Here is a 19,950-nt window from a genome sequence, read left to right on the forward strand (position 1 = left end):
GTAGGATTGGTAAAGATCTTTTCCCAATCTGTTGATTGTTGTTTTGTCCTTTGCCTTACAGAAGCTTTGCAATTAAATGAAATCCCATTTGTCGATTCTTGATCTTAGAGCATAAGCCAGTGGTGTTTTGTTCAGTAAATTTTCTCCAGTGCCCATGTATTTGAGATGCTTCCCTACTTTTTCTTCTATTAGTTTGAGTGTATCTGCTTTGATGTGAAGGTCCTTGATCCATTTGGACTTTAGCTTGAAACAAATTATTAATAAATCATGTGTGTGTTTGTGTGTGTGTGTGTGTGTGTGTGTGTGTGTGTGTGTCTTCTTTCAGAATGAACAGGACATTTTGGTGTTTATTCTGAATTCAGTGCTCATTTCAATGAGCACTGAGGAAAAGTATTTTTTAATCATCTACACTCTACTGCTTTTGAGCACAAAGCTATAGAATTTCTTTATGCTTTCAAAAGCCATCTGTTTGGTCACTTATGAAAAACAGAATGAAATCTGTATTTACACTAAGAAAAATGGGGTTGTTTATTCTACCATCTATTCACATGGTTCGCCCTCATTTTCTATGTCAATCAGTGACATGTTACTGCAATCCTTTTTTTGCTCTGTTTCTGCTAGTTCTTTCTCTTCTTTTTCTTCTTCCCTCTCGTCTTCCCCCTTATTCCTACTCCATTTGTCTTCCTTCTCTCTTACCCCTCTTCTTTCTCCTTCTCTTTCTTTTTCCAAGTCAGGTGTTATTATTATCAATTTCCTCTATTTGGCCTCAACCTAGGACATCATGTGGAGAGAAATTTAGCCCAGCAACATGGCTGCTCCTATCACATCCAAAGACCTTCTAGGTCTGATTGATATGGCTGGAATACAAACATGCACTCAGTACCCTTAGTCCCAAACAATGAAGGTAATGTTATTTTGTAGAAGGAAACACACATATTTGAAAGTGATAACTAATTGAGAGGCAGACAAAACCCAGAGAAGGTTTTGACAGAATAGGATACGCCCAACTTTCACAGGATCAGAAAGGAAAGAGACAACATAAGAGGGAACAGCTCAGAGGGAGAGAGGAAGGAGGGCATTTTACTGGGATAGTTGTACAAAGACAGGTTGCAGAGAGAGATAACATGTTAGGCCCTGGTGAAGACTGAACAAGATAGAGAATGAGAAGGAGCCAGAATTGTCGAACATATTGCCAATGTTAGCATGAGGGCAAGCATAGCAGTTCATTCAGAAGGCTAGAGAAGTCAGGTTGAATTGGCTTGGAGAGGTGTTTGAGCCAACAGCTGAGTTAAGCCAGTCAATAGAGTTCAGAAAGAACTAGACAGGGCGAGCTTATTCTATAGTCTCAGAGGCCTAGATTAGATTGTACAGAAGTTAGAAGCTTCCAGAACTAGGCCTAGTTTAGCAGAGTCAGTAAGCCTCAGAGACAAAAACTTACTGTAGGAGAATAAAAGTTACATTTATATTCACGTCTTCTACAATGTCCTAGGTGAATTCTTGAACACTGAAATTTTCTATAGCTCTTTTATACCTTTAATTTTTGAGACAGGATCTCAATAACTTGCTCATACTTGTCCTAGCTCCATGGGTTGTCCCTGAGCACATCATCTCCCTCCGTCAGTATCATGAACAATTACAGGTCTGTGTCACAAGGCAAAGCTAAACTGCGATCTTCTACTTTATGATTTTTGAAGCAAAAGTTGCTTACATTGTATTGTGTTTGTTGATGATAAAATTACATTAAAACTGCATCATCAAAAGCAGCTTGGAAAAAAAAGATACTTGTTCTTCTCTCAGATATTCACCTATTAGAAACTATTTTTACATTTGCTGAAAACATTTCTACAAGGGACAAAAATTCAGATTTCTGTAGATCAAATAAATATAAGGTGGCCATTCACTTCAGTAGGATTTGTTTGCGTTGTGGTTTTGGATGCATTTTTTCTTTTAAATCAGTCATTTTAATATTATTAATGTTTGGTTTTTCTATTAAACATAGCATTTGTTCAAAATTGATTATCCGTGTCCCCATTTTACCCACTTACATATGCGTATAAATTTATTTTTGTCTAATAGTTATTTAAACAATTTGATTTTTAAAAGTTTTCTACTTAAATGATGCCCCACAAGACACATTTTATCCGCTAAAATTAGAAAATAGCACTTAGTTTTTTAAAAAAATTCATTTGACTATATTACCCCAAACTATGGAAAGAAAAATAAAATTATCAATGAAATAATATCAAAACTTTAATCAATGGTTAGAACTTGAAAATTTTCCACTTATGGGCAGGGAAAGATAAAAATATTCTAGGTGCTTAAAAATAAGAACTATCAACTAATTTTTTGGGGGTTGGCTCTTTATGGAATTAATTTTCAGTTTGTTGTAATTTGGAATCACAACTCTCTTCATAACTGGGAGGAGGTTTATTGCAAAATTCAGAATCTTAACATATTGTTCCTAAGAGAAGACATTATCTTTAGGAGTTTGCAAAGCTATGTTTTGAGAAACATAGAAAGTGACAGAATAATCTAAGAAAATAATATTTACAAAATACTAAGTTTGTCATATATATATGCATATATATGTATATGGAATTATTATAAAGTTCAGTGAGTATATCGAGAGTGATGTCACAGTATACCTAAACAAAAACTCATTCCATATTAAACCCTGAAAATAAATCCTTTAAATGTCTAGTAAGAAGTATAATACTTCTGGCTTACTGTCCTGTGAAATGCAACTTAGACCAGAAAAATTCTCAAAGATATGAATGATTTCTCAGCAATGGATCTTAGTCAAGAAACAGAGCAACACCAGGCACCCAGGAATTCCTTCCAGAAGGAAAATATAAGACACGAACTCTGCAAGTGTCCCAGAATGTTTTGTAGGTGAGTTGTCCAAGTCACAGGACAAGGAGAGGGAATCCAAACAGTTCAGGGCAACTCTCCAGACTTTGAAACAAAGATCTTAGTGTCTAAAGAGAGCGAGGCAGTGCTGTTACAAGGGCAGCAGAAGAGACAGCGAGTTGGAGAGATACAACTTGACATATGTACAGAGACTACAGCCAAACACACAAAGTACAAGAGTGAGTGGAAAATAACTGAGTCTAGGGAGAGAACGGAAGACAGGGATTGGAAAGAGTATTACTCTAAACTCACAGACTGAGAATTGTTTTCTTTGCATTAGCCAGCTGAGAAAAGCACAGTCCCCAAGATATCAGGCACAGAAAAATCAGCTTGGTATTGGGAAAAACTCATTCTAGAGTAACGGCTGCTCTGGATTTAACCAACAAATGTTATATACTTTAAAAACCCCAAGGAAAAGGAGCCCACTATCTCCAAATTATTACTTAGCATCATCCCAAAGCTGACAAATATTTATATAAATATTTGAAATCTGTGTAGACATGCAGTAAAAATAATAATCAAAAATCATTATGAATGTAATTAAACAGAAAATATAACATACGATGCAGTTCAAATTAATCTAAGGTTTAAGGAAATCACTGAATGAGCTGCAGTTGATATTAAACAATTGAATATATTCCAGAATTAAAATGAAAATTGAGCTTGGTTAAAGCAACACAAAGTAGGTAAAAAAATCAAACTAAAAATTCTGGACAATGAAACCAGAATATCTAAGATGAAAAATTCAATACATAAAGTCATTTCAGAAAAATGTTACTGAATTTAGAATTATGGAAGGAAAAAGTAGCAAAAATAAATAGGGAACCATAAAATGTTAAGGTGCTCCATAGTGTTAAAGAATTACTGTCAGTGTAATGGGAGGCCTTGAAAAAGAGAAACCTTGTTAACTAAGTGAACCCTAAGCATGAAGAAAGCAAGAGTGGTCATGGCACACGCTTTTAATCTCGACATTTGGGGAATAGAAACAATAGGATTAGGGGTTCAAGATCATCCTATTTCTTCATACTAAGTTATGGTCAGCAAGGGCTATATAAGTAGCTCTAATCAAAAACTCAAACAAAGAAACAGCCAAGCAAAAAGTCCTGAAGAAGATGAAGATTCCACTATATGTAGGGCACTCATATTGCTTAAAATAAGATAAGACACTCATGGGTACAGTATCCAGAGACACAGAGAGAAAAATAAAAACATGCAATGTGGTAGGGGCTGACAAGATGGCTCATCCATTAAAGTCTAGTCTCCCAACCAAATGTCAAGAAAATCATGTTTCAATTACTAAAACAAATAAAACCATAAGCCCTGAGGCAATGAGTAATGCTTAAAGCAGCTATATAAATAAAAATTATTGAAGGTTACAGCTAATGCAACAAAAGTGATTAAGTAGTTTGAAATTTTTTATCACACAGAAAAAGTAATAAGGAAGGGAAATATGATAAAGGAGACATGGAGCAAAATTAAACAAAGGAAAGCAATGGTGGATGTGCTGTGAAACCATCCCTTTCAGGGATCACACCACAAACAAAGGCTATGTATACTTTTTCTTGAGTCAGAGATAGGACCAAAGAACAACACTCAGTATGTCATCTATAATATATCCAGTTCAAATACATTATGAATATAAAGTCACAGATGAAAAGTAAATGTTTAAGAGCAAGACACGGTGATCTATACATATTTTTTGTAGAAACTAAAACCTAATAGAAATAGAAGATTATTCAGTAACAGTTCAATTTTCAGTAGCTTTCAGAATATAAAAACGTTTTTCAATGACTTTTTTAGAGTTATTCCTAGCCAACCAGAAGATATTTAGGTATCTGTGAAAAAAACATGTCCAGGTTGGATTTGTCACATTGCCACAAACCTAGACGTATCTGGGAAGACAGTCGTGTTTGAGAGAACACCTCTATAAGATTGCAATGTAGGCAAATCTTTTGGGGTGTTTTTCATGGTCAATGTAGAGTAGTTTGAATGAGATGGCCTCCATAGGCTCATATATTTAAAAACTTGTTCCTCAGTTGGTGGGACATTTTGGGAGGAATAGGATGCATAATCTTTCTGGAAGAAGTATGTCTTGTCCAGCTTGCTTTGGTCATGGTGTTTTATTACAGCATAGAAACCAATAACAACACTATTGAAACATATGACCTATTTGAGAGTAACAAAATACCACACAATTCCACAAATCATTATGGAAACATTCATTAACAAATGAATTATTTTCCACAATTCATATTATGGGCAACAAGTTTCACCATACTTTAAATGATTCAATCATGCTCACAGTATGTTCACAGTATAGTCAGGACGTTAAGAATGAATGAGAATGATATGTAGACATTATGAAGATATTTTGCATACTCTGTGGTTTGTGGAACACATCAAAATAAAATAAGATGCTAAACTGAATAAAAACTACATCATACAAATATTTGTCAAATGCTTAAAGTAGTGCATAGAGTAAGATTCATAGTGATATAAACAGATAAAAATGGAAAGTTTCTCAAGTAAATAAATTCTGCATATACTTCCAGGAAATATTAAAGATGGTTAATATGAAAATGCTTTCTTCTGAATCAAAAACAGAAAGAAGAGCACAATAATAAATAGAAGTAATTTTTAAAGAATAAACACTAAAATTATTGAAAACAATTCAACCTATTTTTATGTTAATATTTTTAAAAATTTCGGGTGAAGATTACTAAATTTGCAAATAATCTGGAAGCTTGAAGGGGCTCAAGACCCCATATGAACAATAATGCCAACCAACCAGAGCTTCCAGGGACTAAGCCATTACCTAAAGACTATACATGGACTGACCCTGGACTCTGACCTCATAGGTAGCAATGAATAGCCTAGTAAGAGCACCAGTGGAAGGGGAAGCCCTTGGTCCTGCTAAGACTGAACCCCCAGTGAACGTGATTGTTGGGGTGAGGGCGGTAATGGGGGGAGGATGGGGAGGGGAACACCCATATAGAAGAGGAGGGGAATGGGTTAGGGGGATGTTGACCCGGAAATCGGGAAAGGGAATAACATTCGAAATGTAAATAAGAAATACTCAAGTTAATAAAGAAAAAACGGAAAAAAAAAAGAAAATAATCTGGAGAGAATTGTCAAGATACCAATATATAGAACAGAAAAAGGCATCTAACTATTCTGTGGACACAAATATAATTTTATGGAACTCATAATACAAAAACATTTGAGACCATATATAAAAGATATAATATTTTTGAAGTAGAAAATTATTTAAAGCACTCAAAAAGATGTAAGGGCATACATATCATTACATTTTTGGACAGGGCTATGGTATGAGTAGTAACCAAATGAGGTCTAACTAAAAACACATTCTTATCATAATGGATATGCTGATCTTTTCATTCTTCATGGATTAACAGATTTATTTTATATCAAATCTTACCAAAGTATACATTTATAATAACTACAATTTATTTTGTAATACATCTACCTCTTTAAAGTTGTAAGCATGGTTACGTTTATATGTTAATATAGCTTTATGAAAGTTTCCTTACATTATATAGGAACTAAATAGCTAAATCATTAATTTGATCTGCTAATACAATCATGTGTTTTCTAATTTTGTTTGAATACATTCTGTAGACATTATTAAATGTCAATCATTGCAAGCATGTTCTTCACAGAAACTTTCTCTTTAAAAAAATAATTTTTTATTCTATGTATGTAAGTACAGTCTTCAGACACACCAGAATTGGGTATCGGATCCCATTATAGATGGTTATGAGCCACCATGTGGTTGCTGGGAATTGAACTCAGGACCTCTGGAAGAGCAGTCAGTGCTCTTAACCGCTGAGCCATCTCTCCAGCCCTCACAGAAACTTTCATTCTCAGGACCTGGAGTAAATTCTTCTTCTTCCCTCTTAACTCCATACTCTTGGCTTCATTTGCTGGAATTTAGTCATTTTTTTCCTTTTCCTTTCTTTAACTTTCCAAAGCACCTTTGACTATGAATAAAAGTGATTTTTCCCCTGATTTTCTTTCATTTCAAGGAACAGAAGCTGAAAATTATTTTGGAGACTTGGTCACTGATATAAAAACTGATATGCAATTATTGGTGAAAGTTAATCATTCCAAAGGGGTTGTAAAATGGTGTATGAAAAATCTATACAAAATTTACTAACTTGTAATCTAACTAACTGTAAAACATAATTTTAAGAGCTCTCCTATAATCCACAAATTGCTATACAAAAGGCCAGTGCCAAAGGTAGAACATGTTTTGTGTGTGAATTGTTAATCAGGAAGACTCAAAAGCTTTTCAAAATAGTATAGACTTTATCCACTTTTCTTAGTTGTTCATCACACCTGGGTGATAAGACACCATACACTTTGATTGCAAACTATGGAGAAATCAAACTAGAACGCTGCTAGAAATTTCATCTATGTTTACTAGCTTTCAAGGTGGTTGAAGGTGTTTGCAGACAACTGGAAAAGAACATACATCAATAGTAGACTCAGGCATGAAGCCTAAACTCCTTAATACTGGCACACTAGGCAAGATATTTCCACTAAAGCAGCAATGGCACAACATTATTGGAATAACAAACTATACTTTGATTGACTTTAAGGCCTGTTCCACAAGACAAATCTGGGTCTGGTACTGTAGACCTGTCAAGGGGGAAAAGCCATAGGCCTTAAGGGAGAACTTGAGATAAACTTACCTGGCATGAAACTACCACCTAAATATCTAGATTATAAATAAATTATACCCTCAGGCTCAATCAGAATAATCTCATTTTTAGTGAAGGCAAAGATTACACAGACCCACAGTTAGTTGCTAATGGTACTGAGAATAAGTAAAGAGTGAGTACTCAACCTTAAATAAGACATTTATGTCACTCCCACTAAGGGAACAGTGTAGAACTGGAAGGTAGGGAAGGAGCTGAAAGAGCCAAATTGGCATGACACAGTCACTGCAGTTTTTAACTCACAGCAGCTGGAATGGCCCTGCCCAAGATTGGTCCTGTCAACAATCAGTCAAGGATGAGAATAGGCTGTCATGAACACCCCTCTTTCTTTATCTTCCATTGGTTGCTGATAGATACGGGGAAGGGATATCTTTGTCTTTAGTCATGTGCCACTAGTGAGTACAGCCTGTCCTGATAGAGAATTTTAAACCCATGGTCTCAGAGATGACTCTTATTAAAAACTCAAACCCAAAATACTTGAATATGGCAAAGGGTTTTATAGGGAGCAAGAAGGATATAACAGGGAAAAACAGAATGGGTTGGGGCTTGAGAGTAATTAGAATACATTGTAGAGCTAGAGACATGGCTCAGTAGTTTAGACCAGTGGTTGCTTTTTGGAGAGGACCCAGCTTCTGTTCAGAATACCCACATCATGGCTAACTCCAGGTTTAGGATATCTAATATCTACTTCTGGCCTCTAAAAGGACCAGGCAATGCAGTTGCTTCATAGACATACATGCAGATAAAATGCATATGCTCATAAAAATTCAGATACAAATGAATGCATGAAATAAAATTTAATGAACAAATTTTTCTTTTAATAGGTCTCCAAATAAAATAATCACTCCTATTATTTTTAAAACATTAACGATTAGCAGATATCATAATATCGTGGATGTCCATACTTGTAAGGCTAAATTAACAGTAGTCTATTTTAAAATATATTTTAGCTGATAGCCATAAGTTCACAGAGAAATTAAATTAAGGCAACGATTGCTTATAAAATAAATGTAATCTTTAATTTGGCACATTTTCAAGTTGTTCATTTTAAGAAAGATGATTTTTTTCCTCAGATTTTTATCACCATAATCACCAAAATGCTTAATGATGGTATGTTCCTAATTGAAATATACAGTGGGATTTCTAAAGAATTTTCCAATTCTTAAGAAAAATGCGTTAATTACTATACTAAAATAATAATTGGGACTACGTCAAAACTGAAAAATTAGTAGAAAAGTAGACAAACAAGTACATGACATCATAAGTTACAGAAATTACGTTAAAAGCCTTTACAGCTGTCACTAACATCACGGGAAAATCATAGTGCCTGATTCATGCTGAGTTCACTAAGGATGGCATTAAGGAATATTGTCTTAATTTTGACTTCAATTTCCCTCTGTGACATAGTACTTAACCCGTGTTGAGGATAGCCCAAAGGCAATGGAATCAGCTACAGAATTCCAAAATGAATAAAAGACTTCCCTTCCAATGGAAGCTACAAAACGAACAGAGGGTGAGTAATTGACACAGCAGCTGTAATCTGCAGATCAGAAACCCTTCATAAGCAAAAAGCATCAGCAGGAGTTCTTTAAAAGAAATACTCAATTTCATTCTGTTGTTTTTGCTAATCCAGTGTCCAACCTTTTCCTCTCAAAGGGATATAAGAACTGTAACTTATTCTGAGTGAGAACACACAAAATTCCATGATTGATTAAAATCTGTCTTCACTTTCTGTTTTCCAAGTAAGCAACTCAAATGAAAGTTCCACTCTCTCTTTCATCTCCTCACTATAAAGACTTTCCCTGGTAGAAATGAGGCTCCCTTGAAAAGTATGTCGGAGACAGATGATAAAAGCATTGCTAAAATTTATAGGCAAATTTTCAAAGACAGACATTTCCTGATACATTTTATATATAATCCAAAAGAGGAAACATCTTCAGAAGTGGGTCAGAGTGTATGAACCAGCTCATACGGAGGATTAACAGGTAACCAAGATCTAAGTTCCAACATGAAGACTTTAGGTACCAAATTGTACAGTGTATAGAATTCCCTTGAAGAGATTAAAATTCAGCTATTCTTTGCACAAAAGCACAATGAACAGTAATTATGTGAGTTTGAGAAAAGTTTGCCTCAATCAGTTACTTCATACGTTTCTTCTATTATTCTATAATGCCATGTAATGTCTGGAAGATACACTATAATAAAGTGTTTTGAATATTACTCAAATAGTAAATAACTAAGGTCTAACAGTCCAGATATACTATATATAAATAGTCTTCAAAAATATCAGAGATCCACAGAATATGGCATTTAAATTTATTTCAGTATTAATAGATTTTTATTTTGACTAGGAGACATGTGTGCTCCTGACAATATCCCCATCCCACTTCAAAGAAAATACTGAGCATTGTTACCTCTAATTAGAGTCAGTTCAATTGTCGCAAGATAGCCACTTGGTAAGAAATATGCTAATTTCATTCGGCAGACAATTACTGCCTAAAAAAGGACACATGGTTATGAGATATTCAAGCATTATAAATTTTCTAAATTTCATTTTTATTTGAAAATGTTTTTGAGATTATATTTCACCATGTAACACAGGACTCAAATGCTCAAAACTTCCTGTCTCAGCCTCCCAAGTACTGTGATTACAGACATTCGTCACCATATCCAAATTAGACTATCCAAAGTTTAAAAAAAATGGTATACACTCACTGAGAAGAGGATATTAGGCCAAAAGCTTGGAATACCTAAGAAAAAATTCTCAGATCATATGAAGCTCAAGAAGGAAGACCAAAATGTGGATGCTTCCTTCCTTCTTAGAAGGGAGAACAAAATATTCAAGGGAGGAAATACAGGAACAAAGAGTGGAGGAGGGACTGAAGAAAAGGTCACTCAGAGTCTGCCCCACCTGGGGATCCATCCCATATCCAGGCAGCAAACCCAGCCCCTATTGCTGATGTCAAGAAGTGCTTGCTGACAGGAGCTAGATGTGGGTGTCTCCTTAGAGGTTCTGCCAGAGACCTGCTGATACAGATGAGGATGGTTGCAGCTAGCCTTTGGACTGAACAAGGGGACTCTAATGGAGGAGTTAGAGAAAAGACTGAAGGAGCAGAAGAAATTTACATCATAGGAAGAACAATGATATCAAACAACCAAACCCCACCAGAGCTCCCAGGGACTAATCTACCAAGCAATGAGAACACATGAAAGGACCCATGACTCCAGCCACATATGTGGCAGAGGATGGCTTTATCCAGCATCAATAGGAGGCAAATCCCTTGATCCTGTGACGGCTCATTTCCCTAATGTAGGGGAATGCTAGGGTGTTGAGGTTGGAGTCGGTGGGTGGGAATGGGAGCAACTTCATAGAGGCAGGGGGAGGGAGGAGGAGGTATGGGATAGGGGAAAATGGGGATAACATTTGAAATGAAAATACATATGGGGAGGGGAACACCCTTGTAGAAGGGGAGGGGGGGGTTTGGGGCATGTTGGCCTGAAAACCGGGAAAGGGAATAACAATCGAAATGTAAATAAGAAATACCCAAGTTAATAAAGATGGAGAAAAGAAAAAGAAAATACATAAAATATCCAAGAAAAATAAAATTATTAAAAAACACGTGATTATCGTCACTGTTTCAAATGTTATCATACAGTAGTTGTTTAGAAGAGATCATCTATTCCTAAAAACCAAATCTACCTACAATCGAGTTACATTGTGCTACGTAATGAAGAGAAGCTGGAAGAAGCATTAAGAGTGGGTTGGAAACTCTTTTCTTCTCTATCCTTACATGCTTAAAAAAATGAATCTGTTGATTTCTAGTAGCAGAAAAGTTTTTCTTCAGAACAGATATGATGAAATTTCAAGACAACACTAAAATGTGTTCTCTATGGTGTTGTAATTTGCAAAGAAAAGCAAGTATACAATGCTAGTTAGTAGTCCAGCTTCAAAATTTAGTTGATCCAGTTTGAACATTGTTCAGTAGTCTTTTTCACTAACTAACCAACTCCTAATCTTATGTAAAAGTTGGTTAATCTCTTTTATTGTATTTTAATAAATTTAATATTAAAATGATTTAGCAATGGCTTTGTTTTTTCAACAAGGTTTAGTATTCATTATTTCCCAGTCTGTCCTCACACCCATGGCAATCCTCCTGACTCATCTTTAGTTGAGTGATACATCTAGAAAGATGATTTATCTCCTTTAAGGACCAGCTCAAGCAATCTCTAAAAGTAGTACACACCCAATTAATTTTGTTTTAGATGACAATCATAGACTATTTACAAAATATCAGAAACAGTGGAGGACAATGAAAAGCAGATGCAAACTGGACCACATATTTGGAATAAATGGAATAAAAACGGCACTGGGTTTTTTCTGTTATTTTGTAGATTTACTTTATATACATATATATATAAACATATATATATATATATGATTGAGTTAGGTTTTGTACATGTTTATGTGAGGATGCATGGTGTTTGTGTGTGTGCATGCATGCATGCGTGTGAGCACACACATATGTGAAGATGAGAGTTCAAGGTCAGGCATCTTCTTCAATTTCTCTTTACCAAATATTTTTTGACAGGGTCTCTCACTGAACCTGGAACTCAGTGATTTACTAAACTCTTTAGCCAGAGTCCCCATTGATCTTCTTGTCCTTATTACAATTATAAGCACCTTCTGTAGCCAGCTTTAATTACTAGTGTTGGAGATTGAACTCAAATCCCCATGCTTGTGTAACAAGCCTTTATCCATGGAACCATCTTCTTAACTCTGACTCTATTTGTCTTTTATGTATTTATATTTGTATGTATTCTTATACATCTATTTAATGAACACTATCTTTGAGGAGGATATCTTTCTGTGCTATTCCATGCTCTATAAACTTTGAAAACTTTAGAATTTCTTATTTAAAACCTTAAATGTTTTAAGATCATCACAACATTTAGGCAACAATAGAATGGCTGCATGTTAGCCGTTCCCCAGAGGATTAGACAGAATGGTCCTTCCAAAATTAAAGCAATAAAATTGTACATTTTCTATATTGTTTTTGTCTCTCATCTCCACATGCATATGCTTTTAAAGACAAACACACATGCATTCAATGCACTAATCTGTAATCTTAATCTGTAATCTGTAATCTGAGTGATTGCAGTGTGATTTAGGAAATCATTGACTATGTATAGTTATTGAAATATTTCTCCTATATTTTGCTCTAAGGTAGAGTTTCGGGTCTTAGGTTGTGGCAATTAATTCACTTGAATTTGATTTTTTACTAATTTTTAACTTTTAATTTTTATTTTTTGGTTTTGGTTTCTCTGTGTAGTACTGGTTGTCTTGCAACTAACTCTCTAGACCAGGCTGTCTTTGAACATAGAGATAACCTGTTAACTGTGTGCTATGTGCTGGGATTATAGGTATGTGGCACCACCATCCTGGCTATATTATTGATTTTTATGTGGGGTGAATCCAGACTTCAGGAAGTACTTAATGTAAGTTATATGGCAAATTGCAATTAGCTTCTTGAGCTAGTTGAATGCAGACTATGGAAGTGAAGGGAGTTCCATTGCGTAAACTCCAGCACATTATTTTAAAAGTCCTTTGAAATTCTCTCTTCTCTTGTAGCCTGACTCCTTACACTGCAAAAGAAAGGGGAAATACTAACAGAGAAGTTTATTAAATGCATTGTGTTCTAAAATAACAACTAGAAGGCAAAATAGTTTGCACAGTGATTAGTATTATCATGTTGCCCATCCCTGGAGAGAATGCTCTGCTGTGCCTAGAAATCTCTTATTGAGGAACTCTAGTATAATAGTGGTTGATGAGTTTCCACAATCATTTCTGATGAATGGTGTAAATACATGATTTGATGGTGTTATTTTTGCTTGGATTCTTATCCAAGTTCCTCAAGTCATTTCTGATGGATGATATAAGTGCCTGTTTTGATAGTTTTGCTATCTATCTATCTATCTATCTATCTATCTATCTATCATCTATCTATCTATCTCAGTAAAGATGAATAGACCACTTACTATTTTTTCTTATAAGTTTTATTGCTATTCTCTTATTAAGTTCACCCATTTAAAAACAAAAGAATGGTTATTTTAGATCACCCCCCACATGGAATAATGTATATACTCAGTTTCCCTAGCATCATTTATTAGCAACATGATACAGTATTATTTACTTGTAAAGAAAAATGAAATCTGCAGAAAAGTGAATAAAGCTGAAGTAACCAGATTTAGGAAGATGAACATCACACATGCTTTTCCAAGAAGGGAAGCTTTAAGTCTTTAAGGATGTATTTAAATTAGAATACCCAGATAAGTCAGGGAATTGTAATTTCAAGATATTTAAAAGGAGGATGGACAGAACCCAGGTAAAATTGAAAGGGGGAAGTAGAAGGGTTAGATTAGGTGAGAAATGGGAAAGTAGCATTAAGGAGATGTAAAGAGCTGGCACTAAAGACCTTTACAGTGTCTACACAGAAACCTGCTACACAGTAAGTTTCTTAAATACACATTCATATATATATATATTTATTTATATTTATATTTATTTAATTATATTACAAACACACCCGTTGTGATTACACATATTACACATACACTGATTAATGATTGTGTTATCATAAGTAATTAGCTCCATGAGCTCTTGTCTCAAGGACAGTGATGGGTAACTTCCTGCCATATCTATTGTCTAAACACTCCTGTAGGATGCTAACAGTTTGCTATTTCTTGCAGATGATCCTGGAAGTTTAAACTTTATCTTTTGCACCATACTGGCAGTTGACACTAGTGAGAGATGGAAAACAAACAAACAAACAAACAAAAAAACCCTTTGTTACTACCTTGTCAATTAGCTCCCCTTCTTGAGCTGGCTGCTCATTCCTGATTCAACCTCCCCTCACAGCTCATCTAGGGGAAGCTGAAGTGTCCCATGATGGGTGAATACTGATGATATCTGGCTCAGTGACTGCCCTTTGACACTGTTGTTGGGAGTCATGTCATAGTATTTGTTTCAGTATTTTGTAGATTAGGATACTTGCTATCTAAAACTTTCATGTCTTGCTTTGCTGCTGTTTCTTTGTACATTTTTCTGTGTTGTATTTATACCCATTAACAGTTTGGGTTTCTGATTTCTTTCACTTCAAGGAAACGATGTGAGATGTATACACACATATATACATATACAAGAAAAATCCAGGAAACTAACAACTATAAAGTTTCTAAGATTCCATATTCTCTCCAACTACCAAACTTCTGTTACGTTTATTTTTTAAAAAGACAGTGTCCAGACTTTTAATTCTTGTGTAATGGCAGCATAACAGGCCCCAAATTTAGCACAACTGATTACATTTTAGAGCCACAAAGGCACCAGTCTAACCTAACAGCCCAGCACGTATACCTCAGTTCTTGTCAAAATGAGAACAAAGACCGAATTCATTATGGTTCACAGTACTAAGTCCCTAAATGTCTTAACTTTGCCTTTTGGCTGCTGTAGCTCCACTTACTGTAAACTGTTTTTGTTAATTGAAATGTGTCACCAAGATACAGTTTTGTGGATAAAATTCAAGAACTGCAAGGTTTGTGATTACACAGTCTGAGCAAGTCCCTTGTATAGTCTTCTGGTCAGCAACTAAAACCCTTATATTGGCTATAAGAGTTCATGTGTTCTCTGAATGACCTACAGCTCACAATGGGGGGGATAGGAAAATATTTATCCTAAATTCAAAAGTCTATTAAAGTATTGCAATTTAAATTTGGTGCGGTCCCCACCCTTGATACCTGCTTTTCAACTCATAAACATGTTTAGAATTGTAAAGAAATACCTTATGCTTGCACACATAGAATGCTTTATCTCACTTTGTATTCATAGAATGTATTCATGTATGTGTGTATTTGTGCATGCATATTAACAGGCTGATATTAGATACTGAAGACATGGCTAAATAACTTTCTTCATCTATGGTTAAAAAGTAAAGTGACTGTTTTGTGCACATAATCAATTCTTTGAAGAGGAATCTATACAATGTCTCATCATAAAGTCATATACAACCAAAATCATAAAAACAAACAAACAAGCACAAAACATTCAAAAAATCATTGTTGAATGAGGGAACAGTCATGCTAGGAATTATGTTGTGCAGTTTACATATGTTACTTTAATCAAATCTCCTAAAGTGCTATATCAGTTATCATTTTTAAGATTCAGGACGCAATACTTTGAAGAGCTTCCATAGTATGGCAGGGGTGATGGATAGGTAGAGTAGTGATGCTTAGATCTTTGTATTTCATGTCTGTGCTCTTTGTACTGTCTATGCACTACCTCTCAGAGCTAGAAAGAAAAAAAAATCAAGAAACTCAAGTTTACAAAATACTCCTTAATATTTCCCTGTTTTTCCGACCTAGAGATACATGGGCCTGTCAGTCAATCATAAGCATATTGACAGGGAAACATGTTCTATTATTATCCTAGAAACAAATGAAAAACAAATAGACACCATGCTAAGCGGCAATAGAAATCAACCCTATCACAAGGGCATGATCTTACACCTCCAAAAGAAATATTCTTTTAAATCTAATATCTCAGATTTGACTTGGAAACTGGATATGATTATATTAAGTAACAGTCCAATGAAGTTCTTAATTTTTTCAGTAAACCATTTCTTAATTATACCTATATGTTTATAATATATGACTTTCTCACTCCCCCCCACATTAAATGCAGGTCACTCAATTAACATCTGTGTCTTCTTTTAAGAAAAAGTGTATGGCAGTGGTGGGAAGGGAATTAAAGTTTATCTAGTTTATCTGTGTTTTCCCAAATCCACAGCCTTACCACATATTCTTGAGGCCCCTGAGACAGCTATATCTAAATCCAGATTCAATCAATGCTCATGTCATCCAACATAATTCCTTAATTACAGCTTATGTGATTTTATAGTACTCCAGTAATGACAGACAAAAGCACAGTTTCTGGCACTAAGAAAAGATCAGGGTCACAGATAAAAATTCTTTCCTTTTCCTTGGTTATAGTTTTCAAGATATCGATAGTCTCACACATAATACATAAAATGGAAAGTTTAACATTATCTCTTCTGGAAGACTATAAAGTTTATGATATCCTCGCAAGACATTAAGTCTAAAAGATGAATGTTTTTGCAGTATGTGCTTTTAAGATTTGTGTTTTATAATATATTTCCTTATCTATAGTTTTGGCTAAATAACCTTCTTCATCTATGGTTAAAAAGTAAAGTGACTGTTTTGTGCACATAATCAATTCTTTGAAGAGGAATCTATACAATGTCTCATCATGAAGTCATATACAACCAAAATCCAAAAAACAAACAAAGAAGCACAAAACATTCAAAAAATCATTGTTGAATGAGGGAACAGTCATGCTAGGAATTATGTTGTGCAGTTCACATATGTTACTTTAATCAAATCTCCTAAAGTGCTTTATCAGTTATCATTTTTAATATTCAGGACACAATACTTTGAAGAGCTTCCATAGCACAGCAGGGGTGATGGATAGGTAGAGGAGTGATGCTTAGATCTTTGCATTTCGTGTCTGTGCATAGTTTTAAACAGCATCAGAGGAAGTGTTTTCTGTGTCTTTTAAGAGTAATTAGCATGCACATATTTTATGATATGAATTTCAGCCAAGCAATAATAAAAGCTATTCTCCTTAATCAAACTGGATTGTTGAAAGTTAAAAGAAGCTTGAAGTCAAAGGTATGAGGCTGTTTCATGCTAAAATTGTAGTCTTTTTCCTTTTTTTTTTCCTTTATTAACTTGAGTATTTCTTATTTACATTTCTATTTCCCCTAACCAGTTTCCGGGCCAACATCTCCTTAACCCCTCTCCCTCCCCTTCTATGTGGGCTTCCTCTCCCCATCCTCCCCCCCCCATTACCACCCTCCCCCCAACAATCACTTTCACTGGGCGTTCAGTCTTGGCAGGACCAAGGGCTTCCCCTTCCACTGGTGCTCTTACTAGGCTATTCATTGCTATCTATGAGGTTTGAGCCCAGGGTGCCTTTCAACAGAGCAATGGGTACAGAAAATGTGGTACATCTACACAATGGAATATTACTCAGCTATCAAAAACAATGACTTTATGAAATTTATAGGCAAATGGATGGAACTGGAAAATATCATCCTGAGTGAGGTAACCAAATCACAGAAAAACACACATGGTATGCACTCATTGATAAGTGGATATTAGCCCAACTGATCGAATTACCCTAGACGCACAGAACACATGAAACTCAAGAAGGATGACCAAAATGCGAATGCTACACTCATTCTTTAAAAGGGGAGCAGGAATACCCTTGGCAGGGAATAGGGAGGCAAAAATTAGAACAGAGGCAGAAGGAACACCCATTCAGAGCCTGCCCCACATGTGGCCCATACATATACAGCCACCCAATTAGATAAGATGGATGAAGCAAAGAAGTGCAGGCCTACAGGAACCTGATGTATATCTCTCCTGAGATACACACCCAGAATATAGCAAATACATAGGCGAATGCCAACAGCGATCCACTAAACTGAGAACGGAAACCCCGTTGAAGGAATCAGAGAAAGGACTGGAAGAGCATGAAGGGGCTCAAGACCCCATATGAACAACAATGCCAAGCAACCAAAACTTCCAGGGACTAAGCCACTACCCAAAGACTATACATGGACTGACCCTGAGTTCCAACCTCATAGGTAGCAATGAAAAGCCTAGTAAGAGCACCAGTGAAAGGTGAAGCCCTTGGTCCTGCCAAGACTGAACCCCCAGTGAAAGTGATTGTTGGGGGGAGGGTGGTAGTGGGGGAGGATGGGGAGGGGAAGCCAATATTGAAGGGGAGGGGGAGGGGTTAGGGGGATGTTCGTCTGGAAACCAGGAAGGGGAATAACAATTAAAATGTAAATAAGAAATGCTCAAGTTAATAAAGAGTAAAAAAAAAATGCTTCTTGGCACAAAAACCACATGAAAAGGCCCTTAAGTTTTGATAAAGGGTCGTTAGGTTGAAAGAATTCCTAAAATTAGGATTTAGAGAATTTTAGAAAATCCTAACTTCCAAAAAATGACAACTAAACTGATAGAGAAATTCGATGAAGTTTTGTGTTACATATATGTGTCTATTCTGAATGTAAAAATTGATATTTTCCATCCCGGCCTGCAGCAGCTCTCTGCTCCCAGACACCGTGGGAGAGAGACCTCACCGCCTGGTCAGGTGGGCACTCCTGAGGCTGCAGAGCGGAAGAGACCACCAACAGTGCCCACCCATGCCCACATCCCTGGCCCAAGAGGAAACTGTATAAGGCCTCTGGGTTCCCGTGGGGGAGGGCCCAGGAGCGGCAGGACCGCTGCCTCTGAGACACCGCCGGAACCTGAAGGAAACAGACCGGATAAACACTTCTCTGCACCCAAATCCCGTGGGAGGGAGAGCTAAACCCTCAGAGAGGCAGACACGCCTGGGAAACCAGGAGAGACTGCACTCTGCATACACATCTCGGACGCCAGAGGAAAACACCAAACGCCATCTGGAACCCTGGTGCACTGAAGCTCCCGGAAACGGTGGCACAGATCTTCCTGGTTGCTGCTGCTTCCGAGAGCATTTGGGCAGCACCCTGCGAGCAAACATGAGCCTCGGGACCACAGGTAAGACCAACTTTTCTGCTGCAAGTGACCTGTCTGGTGAACTCAAGACACAGGCCCATAGGAACAGCTGAAGACCTGTAGAGAGGGAAAACTACACGCCCGAAAGCAGAACACACTGTCGCCATAACAGGCTGAAAGAAAACAGGAAAACAGGTCTACAGCACTCCTGACACACAGGCTTATAGGGCAGTCTAGCCACTGTCAGAAATAGCAGAACAAAGTAACACTAGAAATAATCTGATGGCGAGAAGCAAGCGCAGGAACCCAAGCAACAGAAACCAAGACTACGTGGCACCATCGGAGCCCAATTCTCCCACCAAAACAAACATGGAATATCCAAACACACCAGAAAAGCAAGATCTAGTTTCAAAATCATATTTGATCATGATGCTGGAGGACTTCAAGAAAGACGTGAAGAACTCCCTTAGAGAACAAGTAGAAGCCTACAGAGAGGAATCACAAAAATGCCTGACAGAATTCCAGGAAAACATAATTAAACAAGTAGAAGCCCATAGAGAGGAGTCACAAAAATCCATGAAAGAATTCCAGGAAATCATAAATAAACAAGTAGAAGCCCATAGAGAGGAGTCACAAAAATCCCTGAAAGAATTCCAGAAAAACACAATCAAACAGTTGA

The sequence above is a fragment of the Rattus norvegicus genome, chromosome 11, assembly GCF_036323735.1.
Source record: "Rattus norvegicus strain BN/NHsdMcwi chromosome 11, GRCr8, whole genome shotgun sequence".
NCBI lineage: Eukaryota > Metazoa > Chordata > Mammalia > Rodentia > Muridae > Rattus > Rattus norvegicus.